Consider the following 21,248-nt stretch of genomic DNA (forward strand, 5'->3'; position numbering starts at 1 on the left):
GAGTGACCAAGTCAGGGTGGGAGTGGCATAAGCGTAAACATAAAAATCAATGGGATTAGAAATCTCTCTTCTTAGCAAAAGCCCAGAAATAGACCCCAAATATAGAACAGTTGTCTTGTCAAAGTGCCAAGGCACTTCAGTGGAGAAAGGATAGACTTTCCAACAAATGTTACCAGAGCAACTGAATATCCATATGCAAATAAATAAACTTCCATTTCTACCTTGTACTATGAAAAAGGATGAACCCACACTGGATCATATAACTAAATAAGAAAACCTAAAACCAACAAATTTCTAAATGAATATTTAAAATCTGGGTTTTCTCTGACAGTGGACACTGTGGGTTCCTCATTTGTATTCCTTGCTGCTTCTCACAGTAGTTCAAAGGGAGCTAGACCCAGAGCCTAAGTACCTGAATTGGTTCCTAGCTTTCCCCCTGGAGCCTTAGAAGGTGGTTAATGAGTAGAAAAAGAAGGACCCTTAACATCCAGAATCTTGGCATGAGAAGGAGACATGGCTGAGAAGCACATTGATACGTATGGTCTCGATGTGGTCTTGGCCCCACATAGTGTCGTAATCAGTATTTTTTTCCATCCTTGAATGCAGAATATTGCAAAGGAAATTTATTAATGTCATCATTAAATATTGAGGTCAATTCATGATTCTAAAATTCTGTGCTAATTTAATGTAATCTAATTTGCCAAAAATTAATTTTTCCCATTTCTACAAATACTGTTTTATCTTTTCCTTTATGGTGTATTTGAGCTTTAACATTTAACATTAAGCTTTTCTTGAACTTGTGGTTCTATCTTTCACGTAGATATTTTATCTTATTGTAACTGTAAGAGGAAATCTGATTATTTTTCCCATTGATATGGAGAACAATGAACACATTTATAGACATTGGATTAAATGATGTTTATTTTTCTGTCTGAGTGGATTAAAATAAGTAATATCTCAATGGCCATTGGCATTTTCATGCATATAGAATCCCATTTTGACATTATTTGTTGACCCTACAATCATGATTAATGTCATTTATCACCAGATATTTTAATTCATATATATATATTTTTTTCTTTTTTTTTTTCCCCCAGAGAAACAGTGGGCACAAGCCCCTCCAAGAGGGGATCTATTAAGCCGAAGAGCCTTCTATCCTTGGGTGGGTTTGCCCAGAGGAGCCCCAGTCAGTTGGTATCTGTTGAGTCGAGGGATGGAGACTAATCTCAAGGGAGTGAATCCGGCTTTGGTAAGCTCAAGATATCTTTAGAGAGCAACTTCCCTGTGTGTGTACCACTCTGGACAATGGGTACACCATCTTTAAGTAGCTTATAGTTCAGTGAGATGAGAATGTACCCATTTTGCTAAGTGCTGGAGGAGAGCGGAGAGGGGCCTTCCCTCACACTTCTCCCATTTCCTGATGTGCCCATGTGTGTAAAGAGAGTCTTAGCAGTGTAAAGCATCTGTCCCAGATCCCTCACTCACTTCTTCCAGGAGAGGTGGTGATTTAGCCAATGGTGAATTTGAGAGGAGAAACCTAGCCAGTGGATCTCAGATCCTTCCTCCCCATTTAAGCTACCTGCAGGAAAGTCTGTTGGGTGCCCATCAGCGCCACGGATGGTGAGTGAGTTTACCAAGATTTGGGGTTTGGTATTGCGAAACTGACTTGCTTTGCCCTCCAACAGCAGCTGTATTAGTGATAAAAATGTCACTTGGCCTTATTCTCAGTGGGTTCAGGATCAAGTAGGGAACAAGAGGCATCATTCATCAGAGTCCTCAAAGATAATTTACAGTAAGAACAGATAGAATGGTTGTACAGAGATGAGGCCCCTAACCTAGCCTGGGGGTCTGGGGAAGACTTTGAGAAGGAAGTGGCCTGGCAAACTGAATGTTGAATAATTAGTTCATTGGCCAACAAGAAAGGAGAGTGTGTGAAGACCGTGGTCTGAGATGGCGTTATTGGGTAGAAGCCTGGGTCAAGAAGCAGCATTGTTTGTGTGACAAGCAAACAACGCAAGATCTCTAGAGAGTGGGGTGGGACAGGGAGACGTGTGACTGAGGCCACATGACGTGGAGTGGGACTTGTTTTCCAATGCAACTGTTGCCACCATTTGAGACTCACGGTCTCCCAAATCCCAATGGCTTAAATAACTGGATAGATATGTGTTGACAGTAAGTTGTGTGAAACAGGCTTGAGGACTGTCACAAACATTCCCACTCTCAGTCAACAGGCCATGTGGCTGTAACTATAGGGCTGTCTGAGTTACATTAGTGCTGAGAGGCTGCACAATGAGAAAGGTGAGGTAGCCAGCCCATGTGATATTGGCATGGTCATATCGAGAAACAATGGAAAAGCAGAGAACATCTAGTGATGTGTGAGCAGCACCTAAAAGTAGGTCATGTGAAAAGACATCAAGGAAACGGGTAAGTTGGCCCCATCCTGTGTTGTCAAGTGATAGATTTTTGTCTCCTTATCAAGCAGGAACTTCCTATTAGAATTGTAGAGAATAAAAGGTTGTTGAGAGGTAGAAATTCTAAAATTAGCTATTATGCAATGAGTCCTACTTTGCAGAAGGCACTGGGCTAAGTGCTTTAAATGCTTCATCTCATTTAAAGCTTAGAACAGCCCTATTGTGACGATATGATTGTCACCTTCCTTTCAGGGACGAAGAAGTGGCACTGAGTGCAGTTAAGTGACTTCCCAAAGCTAATGGGATTTGAACTCAGCTTTAACAATGGCTTGGTTGAAGCCAAGAAAATAAGGGCTGGCCACATCTCAAAGATGTTCTGAAGTCAAAACAAGCCTCTGATTTTATCAGATGAGCAACTTTCCAATATTATAATGCAGTAGAACCCTATTTATTTATTTATTTGTTTGTTTGTTTGTTTGTTTGTTTTTACCCCTGATAACACCACTTTATTTTTTATTTTTTTCAATATACGAAATTTATTGTAAAATTGGTTTCCATACAACACCCAGTGCTCATCCCAAAAAATGCCCTTCTCACTACCCATCACCTACCCTCCCCACCCTTCCACCCCCATCAACCCTTAGTTTGTTCTCAGTTTTTAAGAGTCTCTTACACTTTGGCTCTCTCCCACTCTAACCTCTTTTTTTTTTTCCCTTCCCCTCCCCCATGGGTTTCTGTTAAGTTTCTCAGGATCCACATAAGAGTGAAAACATATGGTATCTGTCTTTCTCTGTATGGCTTATTTCGCTTGGCATCACACTCTCCAGTTCCATCCATGTTCTACAAAGGGCCATATTTTGTTCTTTCTCATTGCCACGTAGTACTCCACTGTGTATATAAACCACAATTTCTTGATCCATTCATCAGTTGATGGACATTTAGGTTCTTTCCATAATTTGGCTATTGTTGAGAGTGCTGCTATAAACATTGGGGTACAAGTGCCCCTATGCATCAGCACTCCTGGATCCCTTGGGTCAATTCCTAGCAGTGCTATTGCTGGGTCATAGGGTAGGTCTATTTTTAATTTTCTGAGGAACCTCCACACTGTTTTCCAGAGTGGCTGCACCAGTTTGCATTCCCACCAACAGTGCAAGAGGGTTCCCGTTTCTCCACATCCTCTCCAGCATCTATAATCTCCTGATTTGTTCATTTTAGCCACTCTGACTGGCGTGAGGTGATATCTGAGTGTGGTTTTGATTTGTATTTCCTTGATGAGGAGCGACGTTGAGCATCTTTTCATGTGCCTGTTGGCCATCTGGATGTCTTCTTTAGAGAAGTGTCTATTCATGCTTTCTGCCCATTTCTTCACTGGGTTATTTGTTTTTTGGTAGAACCCTATTTAAAATGAGTGGAGGGGTACTTGGGTGGCTCAGTTCATTGAGTGTCAGACTCTAGATTTTGGCTCAGGTCATGATCCCAGGGTTCTGGGATCGAGCCTGGTTGGTGTAGGACTCACACTGAGTATGGAGTCTGCTTGAGATTCTCTCTCTCTCTCTCTCTCTCTCTCTCTCTCTCTCTCTCTCTTTCTCTCTCTCTCTCTCTCTCCCCCCCTCCTCTCTAAAATAAAAGTTAAAAAATAATGAAATGAGTGGAATCCCAGTATTTATCATAGACAAAAGTGGATTTGCTCTGTATTAAAGTAGAGATGTATTGGTACACCTTCTTCTCTGGACCACCCAAGCTGGTTGATTATCCTGCAACTTCAAAATTTCTTGGGACTCCATAGGCAGATTGAAAAGCTTTTGGATGAGATGATTTTGAAAGATCCTGTGGTCAGGGGATGACAAGTAGTGTGGTGGGGCTCAGGCATAAGAAACCTGGAAAGCATGTGCCTTGGTCAGACCCAACAGCTCATGCTGGGGAAGGCTGCTGTGTTAAATCAAACTTTTGGTTTTTAGGTAATTGTGAATTAATTTGCAATTGTAAGAAAGACTATAGAGAGACCCTATGTATCTTTTGCCCAATTCTTCCCAGGGGCAACATCTTGCAAATTTACAGTTCAAAATCAAAACCAGGAGATTGACATTGATCAAGAACATTTCTCTCACGAAAGAATCTCCTTTAATCTTTAATCTCCTTTAATACCCATACCCATTTCTATCCACTCCCTCCTTAATTCCTGGCAGTCATGAATTTGCCCTCCATTCCTATTATTTTGCATTTCAAGAATGTTGTATAAATAGAATCATATAGTATGTAATCTGTCAAACTTGGCTTTTTCCACTCAGCACAATTTTCTGTACATCCAGTCAATCCCCAAACACCAAGTCAACTCTGGACTTTATACTCATTTCCTTGTTACTTCTCACCCCAAACAAAGTTGACTCTGTGGCCCCAGCTAATCAAATTTTTCTATTTTCCTCTTTCTTGTTCTTTAATCTTTATCCCATAAAAGCTTTCTGCCTTCACCCCATTTACAGTTCTCCAAAAGGAGACTGTTCACTTTTGTGAAGCGTTACAGTTTTTTGTGTCACCTAAATTGTGTTCTTTGATAAATTTTAAAAAATATTTTATTTTATTTTATTTTTTGAGATAGAGAGAGAACACATGAGTGGGGGAGAGGGGCAGAAGGAGGGAGAGAGAGAGAAAGAGAAGGAGAGGGAGAATCTTAGTTCACTTCGTGAAGTGTTACAGTTTTTTGTGTCACCTAAATTGTTTTCTTTGATAAATTAAAAAAAATGTTAATTTAATTTAATTTAATTTAATTTAATTTTACTTTTTGAGATAGAGAGAGAAAACATGAGTGGGGGAGAGGGGCAGAAGGAGGGAGAGAGAGAGAGAAAGAGAAGGAGAGGGAGAATCTTAGTTCACTTCGTGAAGTGTTACAGTTTTTTTGTGTCACCTAAATTGTTTTCTTTGATAAATTTTAAAAAATTATTTTATTTTATTTTATTTTACTTTTTGAGATAGAGAACACATGAGTGGGGGAGAGGGGCAGAAGGAGGGAGAGAGAGAGAGAGAAAGAGAGAGAGAGGAAGAGAGGGAATCTTAAGCAGGTTCCATGCTCAGCATGGAGCTCCATGTGGGGCTCGATCCCATGACTCTGGGCTCGTGATGTGAGCCAAAATCGAGAGTTGGATGCTCAACTGACTGAGCCACTGGGAGCCCCATCTTCTCTGATAATTTTTCAAAGAATCAGTTGATACAAAACAGTTTTTAATTTTAGTGAAGTCCAATTTATCTATTTTGTCATTTATTGCTTGCACTTTTGGTATTCTATCTAAAAAACCATTGCCAAATCCAAGGTTGTGAAGAGTTACCTTGAGGCTTTCTCCTAAGACTGTCATGATTTTAACTCTTATATTTAGATCTTTGGTCCATTTTGAGTTAATTTTTATATATGATGTGACATAGGTCCCATTTTATTCTTTGGTATGTGGATATCCAGTTGTCTCATCACTATTTGTGGAAAAGACTATTCTTTTCCCATTGAATAGTCTTTGCACTCTTGTTTAAAACCAGTTGATCATAGATGTATGTTTTTATTTTTGGACTCTCAATTCTATCCCACGGATCTATATGTTTATTCATATGTCAATTCCACACTGTTTTGATTTTTATTGGTATGTAATAAGTTTTGAAAACGGGAAGTGTGAGAAGTCCAGTGTTGTTCTTTTCTCAAGATTCTTTTGATTATTTGGGTTCCTCATAATCTTGTATGAATTTTAGGATCAGCTTTTCCATTTTTACAAAAAAAATGTCATTGGGGTTTTAATAGAGATTGTATTGAATCTGCAGATCTATTTTGGGGAGTATTGCCATTTTAACAATATTTATTCTTTCAACTCATGAACATGAGCTGTCTTTCCATTTATTTAGATTTTCTTCAATTTCTTTCAGTAGTTTTTCAGTGTATAAGGTTTGCATTTTTTTTGGTTAAATTTATTCCTAGGTATTTTCTTCTTTTTGATGATACTGTAAATAAAATTACTTTCTTAATTTTCTTTTTGGATTGTTCACTGCACATATGTAGAAAGACAACTTATATTCATGTGTTGATCTTGTAGTCCATAACTTCTTCTTCCTTTTAATGTGTAGGTTTACAGCTATAATTTTTGCCTGTGAGCACTTCTTTTTCTGCATCCCATGGTGTTTATGTGGTGTTTTCATTTTCAATCATCTCTAACTATGTTCTTATTTCCTTTGTGATTTCGTCTTTGAGCTATTGATTATTTAGGAGTGTGTTGTTAAATATCTACATATTGTGAAATTTCCAGTTTTCCTATAGTTATTGATTTCTAGGCTTATTCCATTGTGGTTGGAGAACATACTTTGTATGACTGCAATCTTTAAAAACTTATTGAGATTTGTTTTGTGGGTTAGTATGTGGTTTATCCTGGAGAACATTCCATGTGCACTGGAAAAGAATGTTTATCCTGCTGATGGGCTGTTTTAAAACTGTTACATATTATTGATTTATAGTGTTTAAGTATTCAATAGCCTTATTGACCTTCTATTTAGATGTTCTATACATTTATTGACGTGGGGTATTAAAGTCTTCTACAGTTATTTTAGAGTTATCTATTTCTCCTATCAATTCTGTCAGTGTTTCCTTCATGTATTTTGGGGCCATGCCGATTGAGGTGTATATATTTAACATTATCAATGTATAATGTTCTTTGTCACTTTTCCCCACAGTTTTTGATTAAAATTCTATTTTGTCTGATATTACGTACAGCTACCTCAGCTGCCTTTTGGTTTCTGTTTACATGGTAAAAAATAGTACTATTTGCATGGGAAAAAGTTCCCCATCTTTTGACTTTTAACCTGTTTGTGTCTTTGGATCTAAAGTAAATCTCTATTAGATGGCATAAATATGGATTATGATTTTTTATCCATCCTGCCAATATCTTTCTTCTAACTGCAGAGTTTAAATCATTTACATTTAAAGGAGTTATTGATAAGGAAGGACTTAATTCTGACATTGTGTGGTTTGTTTTCTTTTTCTTTTTTAAGTTTATTTATTTTGAGAGAGAGCTAGAGAGAGAGAGAGAGTGTGGGTGAGGGGCAGAGAGAGAGAGAGAGAGAGAGAATCCCAAGCAGGCTCCATGCTGTCAGCACAGAGCCTGATGTGGGGCTCGATCCCACGAACAGTGAGATCATGACCTGAGCTGAAATCAAGAGTAGGACGCTTAACTGACTGAACCGCCCAGGCGCCCCTGTGGTTTGTTTTCTGTATGTCTTAGATCTTTTTTTTTTAATTTTTTTTAATGTTTATTTATTTTTTTGAAACAGAGAGAGACAGAGCATGAACAGGGGAGGGGCAGAGAGAGAGGGAGACACAGAATCTGAAACAGGCTCCAGGCTCTGAGCGGTCAGCACAGAGCCCGACACGGGGCTCGAACTCACGGACCGTGAGATCATGACCTGAGCCGAAGTCGGACGCTTAACCGACCGAGCCACCCAGGTGCCCCTGTATGTCTTATATCTTTTATGTTCTTCAATTTCTCCATATGGCCTTTTGTGTTGAATTAATTTTTTAATGCCATACCCTTTTGATTCCCTCCTCGTTTCCTTGATTGTATATCTTAAGTTTGTTTTCAGTAGTTGCTCTGGGGATTACAAGTAATATATTCAATTTATAGCAATCTCGTTTGCATTGATACCAACTTATCTTTAATAGTAAAAAAAAGAATCTTCCCCTCTACGGCTTCATCCGCCTCACCTTTAGATTATCGCCAATTATATCTTTATATATTATGTGCTAGTTAATATGTAATTTCTAATTATTCTTTTACGAAATTTTTTAACTCCTATAGGGAACAAGAAGAGAAACAAAGAGCCTCACATTTTGAAAATAACACATAACGGGGTCCTACACTCAAGAGTTCAAGGTGTAGTCTTGGCCGACGTTGAGGTTGTTCTCTGCATCGCACTGGTCTGAACGCATCTCCAGAGAGAACAAACGGACAGGCTTCATGAACGGGGGTGCAGGATGCCTCACTCAACACCGTCCAGCGGAGAGTGGCTCCACCAGCTGACCAGACACCAGCCCATCTTTTCAGTCTGCCGACGGAAATACCGCACATTCCAATCTCAGGGAGCGCTCGCTGCTAGGTTTTCCTCCCTCCCTCCCGGTTCCATGCCAGGATGATAAATTCTGCGCGGGTCATGGAAAAATTATTGAGCTATACTACAATGTGAAGAAGAAAGCGTGCTGGTTCAGTATCTTGGATGTCTGAGTCCTGGATACTCAGCTTTCTAAATTGGTGACTTGCCATTTTGCTGACACGCTACTCTCTGTTAAGCCAAGCATCCAAAGACTGGTTGGCTTTCAGTATTTTGGTAAAATCATCGTCTGAAAAGTTGAGGAGTGGATCTTGGAACATTGGTACCCAAGAGAGGTGCACCTACGAGGGCCCCATCTGCCTTGATAAGCATCACGTGAAGCTGAGACGTGTGATGAATCTTCACATTATAGCCGTAGCCCTTATTTCCAAGCATATTAAAATTCACTTGACATTCCAAGTGCAAACTAACCCAAGCCTTGGGCTCTGAGAGACATGTCAGGCATATCCAAGCCTCAGAGGTATCCTTAATAGGCATATGATTAATGTCTGGTGAAGATTTACTCAAGTTAAGTTTTATTTTGAGGTGAAAACATGACACTGAGATGGAAATAAATCAAATGATTAAGAACAGAGCTGCTGTTATCACCACATAATCTGGCAATAAATCAGTGGAACAGAATATTTATTTGCAAAAATGTGAGTCAGATTTTTGAGGTGTTATATATTAATTCAATTCGCATTCCCTAACAGTTATTAAAAACTACTATGGGCAAGACTGGCCTAAGCAGTTGTTGTGCATAGGGATGTGTGTGTGTGTGTGTGTGTGTGTGTGTGTGTGTGTGTTAGGGGGTGAATAAAAGAATGTGTGAGAGATGCTACTTTCTGTCTTCAAAGAGCTTATGATATAGAAAGAGAGAGGAGCCATGCTTTAATCTAAGGCAAATGTGACTATAAAATACTATAAAGAATACTATAAAAAAAATTGGAACTGCTTCATGTGGGGGCCAGGAATGATATACTGCGTTGGTTTGAAGAAGCTGGGAAAAGCATTACAGAGAGAATGATGAGAATTGAAGTCTGTAGGCTTTTTCTAAGACCTCAGCTCATTGTCATCCGATTTCCTACTGCACTCCTCCAAACGTAACCGCTCGCAATGACTTTACCAACGACACCCTTGTTGCTAAACAAAATTCACACCACTTGTGGTTCTTACCTTCCCTGCTTTCTTTGAAGATGATCCATTTTTAGCTTTTAAAAAAATGATTTTATTTTATTTTTTTAAGTTTATTTACTTATTTTGAGAGAGAGAGAGAAAGAGAGAGTGAGCAAGGAAGGGGTAGAGAGAGAGGGAGAGAGAGAATCCCAAGCAGGTTCTATGCCGTCAGCACAGAGCCCGGAATGGGGCTCAATCCCATGAACCGTGAGATCATGACCCGAGCCAAAGTCAAGAGTCCGATGCTTAATTGACTGAGCCAGCCAGGTGCCCCCATTTTCAGTCTTAACTCTCATCCCAGCAGGATGAGACCGTGCCCCCCTGCTCAGGAGAGAGGGAGCCACCGTGCTGGGGTGCATAAGCCAGCATCGTCACCTTGTACAACCACTCTTGGGATCATCTGGCTAAGATGCAGCTGTTAAAAATGGCACCTCCACAAAATGCATCACTTAGAGATGGGCATTCCAGAGAAGAGTAGGCCTGACTTACTGGGCTGGGGCCCCGTGGAGCCCACAGAGGAGACTCCAGACAGGGCCGGCACAGCAACAGAGGGGAGGCCATCATCCGTGCGTGGTGACGAGGAAGCAAACTGTGGTCTCAGCCTCCATTGGCAGCTGTACACAGCTCCCTTCACGTGGGCCACACCGCGGGAACCATTGATTGTTCTTTCTCACTGCCCCTCTCCCCCGTCATAGGAACAATCTGAAATGGTGGTGGTGGCCAAGCTCTTCTCATCAGAGTTCCGTAAACTCACGTGGGGGTTTCTGGCGTTCCCTGCCTTACATACATTTCCATTAAGAGTGCAGGTGACATCAGAAACAGTACCTTGGTCAACACTGGGATGCTCTGAACGCGGATATATCGCAAAGCGAGGCAGAAAAATCAGCTGATTTGGAAACCAGTCAGCTTGTAGTGGAGACTGACACTCAGATATCAGTGCTGTGGATGGAATAAAGGTCTGAAAAGAGGGAACATTTGCAATACTGTTGTATGAAATTCATTGACTCATTCATGAACACAGTTATTGAATGCCCGCTAACACGTCAGACTCTGAGAGACGATCGAATCACAATCTGAAGAGGGAACTCTGTTGTTACGGTTCTGTCTTGTTTAACCGTGCTGAGGGAAGCCCAGCACAAGGTACATCTCTGAATTGGGAGGTAGGATACGTTGGGTGTGCTGTGGGAGAGGGTATGAGTTGTCTTGCCGCTACCATGCATTAGACAGTCCTTCTTGGACTGAAGGGTTCTTGCTGTGTCCTTAGAAGTACCCTGGGCAAATCATTTGACATTCCCAGGACTCACCTTTCTCCAACGAGAATCTTTGGTTTAGATTTGCGTTGCTAACGGTTGAGCTCTGTGAGGACAGAACGGGGAGCAGGGTGAAGGTCTGCACCATTTTGGCCATTTGGCACAAATGCAGGGTGCAGATTCTGCATTTTTAAAAGAACTTGATTCTGGGGGCGCCTGGGTGGCTCAGTTGGTTAAGCATCTAACTCTTGATTTTGGCTCATGGTGCATGAGTTCGAGCCCCACATCAGGGTCTGGACTGATGGTGGAGCCTGCTTGGGATTCTCTCTCTCCTTCTCTCTCTCTGCCCCTCCCCCCTCTCTTAGAATAAATAAATAAACTTTAAAAAATAATAATAATAGAAGGACTTGACTCTGTTCTGTTTTGAGACCTTCTACTGATGGCAGAAAGTTGAATTCGGGTCGAACCAGTTGCTTGACGCTTTTCTGGGTCAGTTCAGGGTTTCCTCTCCTCCTGGAGCTGCTGTCACTTAGACGTCTCTTCCTATCTGTGCTGCCATTTCCTGAAACGAGCCTGCAGCCTTCCAGTCTCTGCCCAGCACCTCACACAGTCACTCTGTGTCCCCTTTGTCCTGATAAGAGGGCCACCTTGGCAGCCACCCTCGCTAAGTCACTGTGATGGAGTCTCATTTTTGGTGTTCATTTTTTTCTTTGTTGCTTGGCACACAGCACGCGTCGAGAAGTATTTGTTGGATAAATGAACCTTCCCTCTAGGGCGTCAGAGAAGGGTTCGTGAGAAGCTTGGGTGATTTCCTGTCACTCTGGGACCTTGGCCGTGAGGATAGGGACCTCTCTGGCCTCCGCTGTTCCGTTGCTCTGATTCTTCATTCTCACCTCGCGGGAGCTTCAGTAAGTCTGTGCCACCTACGTCTGTTCCTGTGCCCCATCTTTTTAAGGCAATTCACCCCATGTGGTGAAGATGTAGAATTTGCGGATCTGAATCAGGGATCCTCAGTGTTGTGTGGTTTCATAGACCCCGTTAAGAGTATCATGAATTTCCGAGCACCTGCGTGGCTCAGTCGGTGAAGCGACCGACTTCGGCTTGGTTCATGATCTCACAGTTCATGGGTTCGAGCCCCGCGTCGGGCTCGGTGCCGACAGCTCAGAGCCTGGAGCCTGCTTCCGATCCTGCGCCTCCCTCTCTCTGCGCCTCCCCTGCTTGTGCTCTGTGTCTCTCTGATTCTCAAAAAATAAAGGTTAATAAAAAATTTTTTTAAAAATAGAATGTACTAAAAACTGCAATACATTAGAATCACTGAGCAGAAAGTAACAGGAAAGACTTCTAGATGCCTTCATTTCTTTTTTTTTTAAATTTATTTTGAGAGAGAGAGAGAGAGAGAGAGAGCACACGCAAGCAGGGGAGGGGCAGAGAGAGAGGGGAACAGAATCCCAAGCAGGCTCCACGCGGTCAGCACAGAGCCTGATGTGGGGCTCGAACTCACAAACCGTGAGATCGTGATCTGAGCTGAAGTCAAGAGTCAGATGCTTAACTGACGGAGCCACCCAGGCGCCCCTAGATGCCTTCATTTCAGTGGTAAAGAAACCGAGACCCAAAGCGAATAGAAGACTTTCCGGGGACGTCAGTGAGGTGCAGGTGAAGGACGCTGTGCTCCAGCTCCTGTTCTGAGTCCCATGTGCCAAAGGTGCCATTTGGGCGGCACAGCACTGTCCGGGCTGGAAGGGCATGGTCTCCCTCCAGACAGCCGGCGCTTACCTGTCGCAAACTAGGTCGCTCAGACTCACCTGCTTAAGTCACTGGTTTTAGGACCAGAAGTATTCCTTTTCCTCCCTCCCTCCCCTCCTCCCTTCTTTCTGTCTTTCTCTTTTCCTGTTTTCTTTCTGTTTCCTCTCCCCTCCTCCCTCCCTCCCCCTCCCTTCCTTCCCTTTCTTTTTCTTGCTTGCTTTTTTGTTTTCTTGACTCCTTTCGGTTTCTCTCCCTTTCGTTGCCTCTTTCTCTCTCGCTTTCCTGTTTTCCTTTTTCTTTCTTTCCTTCGTTCAGTTAGTTCTCCATAAGCGGAATGTAATTCCGGGTTTGGGGCCATTTCCCACCGTTGTCGGTGAGACCGTCCAAGAGCAGTCCCTGAGACCGGATTTGGGGTGAAAGACAGTTGTCACGGAGCCGAGCTCTGAAAGGAAGGGGGGAAGGCCGCCTGGGCGGTGACGGAAGGTGAGCTGTGAAGGCCCCTCACAGTCCTGCCTCCCCACTGGGCGGCCGGAGCGAGCAGCGCCCCAGAGGCCTGGGCCTCGGGTTCCACAACCCCAGAGGCCTCTCTTGCTGAGGGGAAACCAAAGAGGTAAATGAGTCGGACAGACGAGAGCCCCTGTGGCTGCGGTTGGCCTTGGAGCACGGTTGACAGTGCTCGCCTTCCTCCTCTGTTACGCGTCCTAGGTGCTCCCTGTACTCAGAGGCCACCAGGGTGGTTGTGGGACCTGACCTGGTCCCCAGGGGATGGCGATGTCATGTGCTAATTCCAGCAAGCAGTCTCTGTCTCGGGTTAAGTTACTCCGGCCCCCCCAAAACGGCTGCCATCTTGGAGGGGTGTGCTTGGACCACACGGTGGGCGCCCTCAACAGCCTCAGAAACCATCCCTGATTCCTGCCTCAGGACACATAATAATTTGTTCCGGAGAAGGTGAGATGGTGGCTGTCACCTCAGGAAAGAAGCTGGAGGAGGTAAGAAAAAGTGGTGGCTAGACTTTACGTGTTTGAGGGCTGCTATCAGTGGGGAGCCCCTGAAGACGGGTGACCAGGGCAGACTGGCCATTTCAGGAAGAGACGATGCCATTCGAGGTTCAGTCTGATTAAAACAAGGTCGTACGACACAGGATGAAGAACCTGCCTCTGCCTTCTCAGGAATGTGCTTCTTGTACGGGAGGTACAGGCCCCGTGCAGGAAGGAGGAAAAGGCAAGAGAAGAGGAGACCGACACTCACGACTCAGGTCGGGGGGCGGTAATTAGTGATCCTGTCTCGGAAGGGCAACACAGCAGTAAGTTTCCAGATCCTGAAAAATACTTACGCCCTTTGACTGTCACTCCATTTATAGTCTATTTTAAGGAAATCAAAAGTGATGCCCACAGAGATTCATCATAGCTCTTCATGGACTAGCTCTTCGCATATATTGAAGAAATCAAATAATAGGAAAATTGATATGTCGTTTAAGAGCCATCTCTATGCCAGGATACTACACAGTCACTGGGAATTTGCTGAAGAATTGTTAATGATATGAAGCAACGTTTGATGACACTTTAAGGGGAAAAAAAGAAATATATATATATTGTATACATATATGTATATGTATATAAGTATATGTATGTAATATATAAATATATACACATATAAGTATATACATACCCTGTAATTTCACATTGAAATATACACATTATAATGTCAACTATGTGAATTTATTTATATATGCCTATATGCATGTATTTATAGAAAAAACAGGTCCAGATTTGAAATCTGGAGCTGCTGTGATCACAATGTACTTTTACTTCTACAACCGAAAGGGAGGGAGAAAGACACCTTCCAAATTTTTGTATAGCTCTAAGAAAGTCTATACATTTTTTTCATAACTCTGAGAAAATCTATACATTCTGTCCAATTATTATCCAGTTATTTGGGCCAATTAAAACGAGGCCAATAATGTCAAAGTTGAATTAGCTACCCCATGTTGGATAAGTAGCTGTAAGTGTTGATAACGCCTGTATGATAAATACAATTTCTCACAAACAAGTAGAACAGCTGTATAGTCTCTGAGGTCAGGGCATCCTCAAGGTTATAGAAAACCTCCACCTTAATTGTTTTTGGAACTTGTGGCCTTTGGTTTGTTAAACAATAAGCTGAGTCATATCAGACATAATACAAATTGATTTGAGGGGCTCCTGGGTGGCTCAGTCAGCTGAAGGCTAGACTTCAGCTCAGGTCATGATGTCACGGTCCGTGAGTTCAAGCCCGTCACGGAGCTCGCCACTAACAGCACGAGAGTTTTCTTTGGATCCTCTGTCCACACCCCCCCCCCCCCCTCCCCTGCTTGGGCTCTCTCAAAAATAAATAAAACACTAAAATAAAGTGTTTATTTGAGCAAAAATCTGGCATCAGGCAGCACCAAGCCAGAAGAGGTTAGGAGGGCTCCATCGACAGGTGCAGGGGAAAGACTTCTGTAGAGAAGGAGCAAAGAAAGGATGTTATTGACTGGCTGCCGCTGAAAGCCTAGCTGGTTGTGACCGGCCGTCCTTGGGTTTTGACTTTGTAACCTGGAAGCATTTACAGGCTTAGGTTCTGGTTTGCTTACCAAAGGTTGCCAAGGCATGAGAACCACCTCAGCCTAAGGGCCTCCTGGTTTAACCATTTGAACAGGGTTTTTTTTGCTTTGTTTTGTTTTGTTTTTTTAACATTTATTTATTATTGAGAGACAGACATGGAGCGTGAGCAGGGGAGGGGTAGAGAGAGGAGGAGACACAGAATCCGAAGCGGGCTCCAGGCTCCGAGCGGTCAGCACAGAGCCCGATGCGGGGCTCGAACTCACAAACTGCGAGATCGTGACCTGAGCCGGAGTCGGTCGCTTAAACGACTGAGCCACCCAGGCACCCCTCCCCCCATTTGAACAGGTTTTAATGATGATTTTAACTAAGGCTGAACAAGAGTGCCACACCATCTGCTCTTCATGTGCTTCTACATTTCCTCCCAATTTTCTGGATCAGGGACTTCTCTCGAATCCATGCCTACCCCTCCGCCCTGCTTGGCTCCTTCTCCACTTTAGTTTCCAGAGGGTGGTTCTGGGCATGCCCAGTCCTGGCTCAGGCTCTCCTGTGCCCCCGCTCCACTGGAGTCCAGTCCCGAAGCTGATGTGGCTGGAGATTGGCCTCCTTTCCCAGCCCGGCCCCCAGAGCTTCCTCCCGGTGCCTCTTGTTCCTCTCCTGTTGACAACTGCTCATTATCCTGGTCTTGGTATTAGATTCCTCAGAGCCGACTGATTTCCTCAGAGGTGCCTGCCTGGTCCCCAGTCTAAATAGGGGGACACATCCCCTCTGTTCTCGCTCGCAGCCGTCTCCACTTTCCCTCCGTGACTTGACAATTTATCATCATGTTTTTGTTTTGGGCATTTTGCTCGCCTCTCCCCAAGGCTGGGAGCTCACTGCCCCGCACCCAGCCCCCCACACAGCACTTGGTAAACAGTAGTTGCTCAGTTTGTGCGTGAACCATCTATACGACAAATGGAATAATGCACCGCAGGAAGAAGCCTATCAAGGAAGAGATGATAGTATTGTTCAGCAGCCTTTATCTCTGACAGGTTGGATTATGGGTGGTTTTCATTTCCTATGTAAATATCGATGTCCTATGCAATTTTTCTGTAATGAGAATTAATTACTCTTGTAAAAAAAAAAAAAAGGAAAGCCAACCAGGAAAGGGCATCCACCGCTGAAGTGTCAGTAGAGAGGAGAGGGATTCCGGGGCCCCAATCCCTGCTGAACCTCGGGAAAATCTTAGCGGGGGGGGGGGGGCCCTGAAGCAGGGGGGTGCTTCCGGGTGTCCGTGAGGCATGGAAGGGGGGCGCTGCGCCGGGCTGCTGCTATGGCCCCAAGGACCCTTGGGCTTGAGCAGGACAGGCGGTGCTCACCTACAGAATGAATGGGAGGCGGACAGGCGAGCCGTGGAAAAGATGGGACACTCTGGGGTTGAATCGGCCTCTTTTTTAAGTAGTCAAGAGGGAGGGAATGAGTTACTTTCTTCCTTCTTCAGGCAGGCGGTCTGGCAGGCGTGAGCTGGGTAAGATGCCTCCTATAAAGGATAATGATTTGCACTGTGGTTCGTGGGGCAAAACCCTCTCTCCAGCTGAGTTTTCCATGCAGAAGACGGTGTGAATAAATGCCTATTTGATGACCTTGCTATGAAGACAAAATGAGATCATGCATTTGAGTCAAGGGCTTGACGCAACAGGTCCTGACACATGGTTTGTGCCCAATTGCTTACTTTAGTAACCAGCAACAAGTGTGTGGGGTCAGTGCCTCACAAGAGAGAGGATTTTGAGATTGGACGGCCCTCTGCCACTATCAAGCATAATTTGGTTTCGAATCACATTTGGGGGCCATTGTCTGGAAGCACTCACTGGTCTGTAATTGTCTATGCTAGACTTTCTCATGACCTAAGTTTTCAAGCTGAGCGCTTGTTTTCTAGTCACTTGCCAACGTCCGCTTTTTCAACGCCACTCAGCAATTCCCGTCGCCTTGCTAATTTAGGTGAATAAAACACAGATGGATTCTCTTAAAAATTTCCATCAGTGCAAACGGGTTTCTGGAGTTGAAGGTCATGGCCTTGGTTTGGTCACTGATTTGCGGGTGGACATCATGAAATGTCACTTCCAGTAGCAGGTTTGTTTTTTTCTAGAACTTTCGACCCTCAAGCGGAGTCTTTGCTCTTCCTTTCAGGGAAGGAGACAAAGAAAGTGACAGTTTGCACTCTTGCTGGCGTTCCTGTGCGCTGCTGGGCAAATTGAAAGCAGAGCGGAAAGCGGCACCTCCTTGGACTGTCAAAGGTGCATCGATGATTGACATCATCTGAATTGTCAAGCCAGTTGTCACGATGCAGGAAGAAACCTGGGAGCAGCACAGAAGAGTGTGGGGGGGCTGGGTCGTGTCCCTGCCTCCTTCTGACCTTCAGGGGAGAGACCCGAGGACAGGCGAAAGTAGGGGGAGAAGACGACCGGGTCTTGGCCAGAGCCTTTGGCTCTGGCTTGAGATTCTTGGAAATGCTCCGACAGCTCCTTGCTCGTCAGTTTCGCAAATAAGCAACCAGCTCAGAAAGACCAATTATTTATGCTGGTAAATGGTAGAGATAAATTAAGGTGAGTCAGCGAGTACGCATTACATTTTAGTGATAATTTTTAGCATAAACGTAAAATAGAGCATACAGTGCCCAGGCTTGGTACCTGGGGCGTCCCCACCAACATCACAGCCATCTCACCTGCTTCCGTAAATGTGCTTGGAGACCCCGGGCCAACAGGGGAGAAGGTTGGAGGTGTTCTGCAGGTGTCACTGTAATTAACAGGTTAGGTAAAGTTGGGGTGCGTGGATGATGAGATAGGGGGAACAGACCCCAAAAGCCAGGCAATGGAGTCTAAATGGACCTTCAAAAAAACCAGGGAAACATGTATAGAAAATTCAGCTTTGGAAGCCCAGAGAATCAGGAAGGAGACACAGGGTACCCGGGATCAGGCATCACCTCTGGGGTTTGCTATGGGCCCCCAGCAGGGGCGGGTAAGTGGGATGACTGTGCTCAAAAGGCCAGGGTGGAGGTCAAGGGTCCTTCCAGGTCACGGTAGCCGGAAGGCAAAATGTCCACATGCTCAGGATTCGGGTCTTTGTGTCCAGCCGAGTAGATATGCTCTTGTTGCTTTGTGCTACGATTTCCTCACTGTTTACCATCGGGGGGGGGGGGCACATTCAGGAGCATTTGTGGGCACCAACCAGGTGCCCCGACACCCAGTGACACACCGTTCCATAAAACGGTGATAAGGAGTACCCCACCTCCCAGGGCTGTCGTTAGGAATACATGCGATAATATTTATGTGACCTTCAGACAGAGCTTGTAGAAGTGTTCAATAAACCCCGTCCATCAGTGCTTGAAAGCCCTGCAGGGTGTTTGGGATTCTTTGTAACCAAACACACACAACATCAGTAACAGCGGAGACGGCCGGCTCGCAGGGTGCGTCAGAGTCCCCAGCTGAAACTCTGAGGCCTTTCACCAGGAGATGAAGCTTTGCCCTTTGTTCACACAGAATTTCCATCAGCCGTTTGATTCCAGCCCCTGCTTCCAAGCCTGTCTGCCGCTAAGCCATCTGGAATTGGGAATTGGTCTCCGTGATCTCCAGGAGGGATCCCTCCTGGGATAGTTTATTCTAATCACACTGGCTTGTTCTGATTCCCCGCTGCTCGGCAGCACTCACTGAACTCTCTCGTCCTTTTTTGTTCTTCTTCCTATCCGGCTCAGTTCAAGGAGCCCCTTTGGGACCAGGCAGGGCAGTTCACAAAGGCACATGACAAAAGAGCATGAGTGAGTGGCCGAGAGGTGAAATGGTCCCCCACCTTCACTTTGGGAAGCCCTGAGGGTCCAAGTGGAGCCTGCTGAGTGAGGATCTGGACGGCAGTGTTGTTTCTGCGGAGAGGGGGCTTGGCAGGTGCTCCGACGTGCAGGCCCAGCCCATGACGTGCCATACTGTCACTTTGGCCACGCTGAGGACTGCCTTAGCCTCTCACCCCATCTCGGCACATCTCCTCTCCCGTCCCCCGCCTTGATGTGAGGAGGAGGGATGGGGAGGGCTGGCACCTTGTTGGTGAGGCTCCTAGCCTGGAAGTCTCTGGAATTTGCCTGGCAGAATGTGAGGTAAAGGTCATTTGATGAGTTTGTAGAAAAGCTTTTCAGCCCAGGAACGGTTGTGGCCTCAGCTCGAACAAATGCTGTGAGGTCAAGGCAATCATTTTATTTTACTTTGGTTCCGTCCAGACTCCGAGGGAGCCACCGGAAGGCTGTGCTCACTGCGCAGTAGTCCAGCCAGCAGGTGGGCCAAGTCAGGCTCGCCTTGGCACGGCACCTCCTTCCAGAGCTTCGATGGGACCGCTTTCTCTGTGGAAAGATGCCGCTTTGAGGTCATAATTGTTCTAATATTTATTTTCTCGCAAGCATAGAGGAGGCCAGTATCAGGAACCACCAAGAGGTGCTTCCTCGACGTGTTTTCGGTAATTGGTCAGGTGGGTTTGCTAACCTTGTTCCTGGAGGATCACCTGACCTACCTCACTCGTCTGTGAAACAAGAGACCTTGAGGAGTCCACTGTCAAGGCAGCCAAGCAGAAGGCACTGGCGTTTTCAGCCTTCCTAATAATGTAGCTACCGTGCTGGGAACGAACACAACCCCATGCGGTCTGGTGTCTCTCTCTCTGTTTTTGAACCATAAATGCTTTTGTTTTTCAAAACTGGATATCTACAAACATATATTTATATATATATTAAAAACATAAATAATAAGAAGAACACATGGCTACCTAGCCGCCCCCCCCGCCCCTTCCATCAGCTTAAGGAAAAGTTCATTACCAAGCCCTTCAGAGATCCCTGGGCCTCTCTGTAACCCCTCCTCCTCCCTAGCCTTCGAGGTAGCCACCACCTTGAATTTTGTGTTTAGCAGACCTTGCTTTTCTTTATGGTTTCCTCCAGATGCTTCTCTAATCAATATATTCAGTTGGGCATGCTTTTACAGTTTCTATAAATGGAATCACATCGTAAGCATTCATCGGCAACATATATTTCAAATATCAAGATTATTTTCCAAAGATTCAGCCACACTGACGATTTTCGCTGAGTTCCTTCTTTCTTAACCTCTACCATGGGATGAGCCACTGGACAGGTAATTTACTTACCTTTTTTCTGGTGGATGGTTATTGAGTTTGGCTCCATTTTCTTGTCTGCCTCCAGTGTGACCATGGACACACTTCCGGAACTCCTGGGCACAGGGAATGGTTTCTCTAGGATGCCAGTTCTTCAACTCTTTCTGTGCCAGGAACACTTTATGCTCTTTTTTTTTTTTTTTTTTTTTTGCATTGAGAAATCTTTTATTTAGACTTTATCCACTTAGGAACCTATAGACGTGTTGCTAGGCATACTCCATGCAAGGTAAGAGTAACTGCATGCTCTTTTCGGGGGCCGATCAGGTAGCCCTCTGGTGAAAAGTGGTGTCTTGGGACCCCAGGTTACTATTTATTTTATTAAAAAAATTGTTTAATGTTTATTTTTGAGACAGAGGGAAACAGAGTGTGAGTGGGGGAGGGGCAGACAGAGAGAGAGAGAGAGAGAGAGGGAGAGAGAATCCCAAGCAGGCTCTGTGCTGTCAGTGCAGAGCCCAATGCAGGACTTGATCTCATAACCCCGAGATCATGTCCTGAGCTGAAATCAAGAGTCAGTTTCTTAACCGACCAAGCCACCCAGGCACCCCACATCTTTCTTAAAAAAAATTTTTTTTTAATTTTAATGTTTATTTATTTTTGAGAGAGAGAGAAACAGAGCATGAGCAAGGAAGGGGCAGAGAGAGAGGGAGAGAGAGAGAATCCCAAGCAGGCTCCCTGCCCAGCTCCGAGCCCAATGTGGGGTTCCATCCCACGAACCATGAGATCATGACCTGAGCCGACATTGAGTCTGATGCTCAACTGACTGAGCCACCCAGGCGCCCCGTAAGAGATCTTTTTTTAAAAGGAACCTT

General features: G+C 44.6%; 1 long non-coding RNA gene across 1 annotated transcript; it reads left to right on the forward strand.

Moving 5' to 3' along the window:
- The first annotated feature begins 1,100 nt into the window (after positions 1 to 1,100).
- LOC121038267 (uncharacterized) lies at positions 1,101 to 9,171 on the forward strand. Its single transcript, XR_005794274.1, has 2 exons — positions 1,101 to 1,249; positions 8,231 to 9,171. It is a non-coding gene; the product is annotated as an uncharacterized LOC121038267 (long non-coding RNA).
- Positions 9,172 to 21,248: the final 12,077 nt, after the last annotated feature.

Source organism: Herpailurus yagouaroundi, unplaced genomic scaffold, assembly GCF_014898765.1.
Source record: "Herpailurus yagouaroundi ecotype Mexico unplaced genomic scaffold, PumYag 165, whole genome shotgun sequence".
Lineage (NCBI taxonomy): Eukaryota > Metazoa > Chordata > Mammalia > Carnivora > Felidae > Herpailurus > Herpailurus yagouaroundi.